Here is a 2216-nt window from a genome sequence, read left to right on the forward strand (position 1 = left end):
AGCCCACCAAAGCTCTCTAGACGAGATCACTCAAAAATTTTAAAAAAGATCAGCGAATCCCCTCAAACGAGTCTGAGGCAGTTGGCATCTGATATAAAAAATGACTGTGGCAAAACTGTAAGTCATAAGACTGTCCGGAAAGTTTTAAGACTGCACAAATATTCTTCGCAAATAGCCAGAAAAAAACCATTGCTGTCCGCAGTTAATATAGAAAAGCGGCTTAGTTTTTCTGTTGCCCATATAGACAAGCCATTGGAATATTGGGATGACGTAATTTTTTGTGACGAGACAAATAAAATTTGGCAAACTTTCAGTGATGGTATGGGGTTTCGTCTCGTCGAATGGTGTGGGTGAGCTGCGAATTTTTAATGATATAATGACAAAGGAGTATTACCTTGACATTCTCAAAAATGAGTTGACAAGAAGCGCGATGAAGTTTGGATTTGTTGACCCAGAAAACCCTAATAAACTAAAATACAAGTTATACCAGGATAACGACCCTAAACAAAAGTCGTTGCTTTGCAGGACCTGGCTACTTTATAATTGCAGTAAAGTCATTGATACTCCAGCCCAGAGTCCCGACTTGAACCCAATAGAGAATTGGTGGGCGTACTTAAAGAATAAAGTGAGCAAACACGGCCCATCTAATAAAACCGCTCTCATCAACGCAATTCAGGTTGAATGGCAGAAAATACCAAAGACTTACGACCTGAAGAACCTTATACATTCCATGCCCCGTCGTCTGTATTCTGTAATGGAAGCTGAAGGCCGTCCCACTAAATATTAAAATCAGACACCTTTGTTTTCCTTACAAAAGTCACATAATATTTGAAAATGTAAACAATTAATTGACAACACAGAATGAACTTTTTTACAGATTTTTATGTTTCTTTTTACTTATTGTCCTGAAGTTTTGAGTTTTGCTGCCATAAATATGTTAAAAATAAAAGTTACAAAAATAATGTGTATTTCAAATTTCGAAAATGTTATTTAAGTTGGTAAAATAAATATATTAAAATATATTTAAGCCGCTTTTATCATGTTGCAAACAATTATTTGACATACTGTACATACTTTTACACATATGAAAACAGTAGTATCTCGGTTTGCTTAACAAACTAAAAATTATTTATCTCAAATTTTTAACCACTACCCACGTTCGCTCCTTATTTGTACCCCATATCTAAGTAAATATATTTATGTTCATTTGTATACATTTCCAATCAAAAACACAAAAAAAAAAAATTAACAACCTGCCTTTTAAGGCGCCATCCGCCTTCTTAAAACATGTGCCAGTTTTTAACTCGTATATAAATAGAATAACGGAACACCGCATGCACGTATTTTAGCACTCGCCGTCTTTAGTTGGTCGCTTTTTGATTGATAAAATATTCTAAGATAATTTCATTGAGCAAAGCGCAATAAATTATCAACAATTTTATTTTGTACTAACTAAAAATTTCAGTGGCGGCATACAATGGATTGCACAACGGCAAATAAAACTTGCACATCCAAATGAACAAACAAACACCCACACACCTATATTGAGAGAATGCTGCTGGCATGTGTGGTGTTTTATGCATCTGACAGTATGATAACATATGGGGATATAGCTCAGTGGTAGAGCATTCGACTGCAGATCGAGAGGTCCCCGGTTCAAACCCGGGTGTCCCCTGTGTAAATATTTTTTTATTTAGTTTTCTTATTATTTTTTAATTTATTTTCTTGCATTTGCAAATATTTTTCTAATTAAAGAATTCGTGCGCTCGGATTAATGACATTTGTAATGCAGGGAATCTTTCAAAAATTACTAAAATTGTGACTGCTGCATTGCATTTATTTATTTGCACATTTTGTCTATGAAACTACTGACTAATTAACAATTATATAATTACTTAAATTACGGTATCAGAATGTGAGTAAAAATTGTTTTAGACAAAGAAAAATCGAGATCGGAGGACGTTGAGATTTGGTTAAATTCGCAAATAGTCCTTCCAGTAGGCGCATTACGGGCATTGTTGCGGCGGTTTCACTGCTTTGGAAAGCACTTAAGTTTCACAATTAACTCCGTCGAAAAACTAATTTATTTTAATGCAATAATTTATTTCGATAAAGAGTTGACAATCCAGAAAATTCCGTACAGCGTAAGATGAACGAGCGGCGAACAACAAGTTAAAAAGAAGCATGATAATGCAAATATGTATAGCGATGAAAGA

General features: G+C 34.6%; 1 non-coding gene across 1 annotated transcript; it reads left to right on the forward strand.

The window, feature by feature from the left end:
* The first annotated feature begins 1603 nt into the window (after window positions 1-1603).
* Window positions 1604-1675, forward strand: Trnac-gca (transfer RNA cysteine (anticodon GCA)). Its single transcript has one exon. It is a non-coding gene; the product is annotated as a tRNA-Cys (tRNA).
* The last annotated feature ends 541 nt before the right edge of the window (window positions 1676-2216 follow it).

The sequence above is a fragment of the Anastrepha ludens genome, chromosome 3 (genome assembly GCF_028408465.1).
Source record: "Anastrepha ludens isolate Willacy chromosome 3, idAnaLude1.1, whole genome shotgun sequence".
NCBI classification, from domain to species: Eukaryota; Metazoa; Arthropoda; class Insecta; order Diptera; family Tephritidae; genus Anastrepha; species Anastrepha ludens.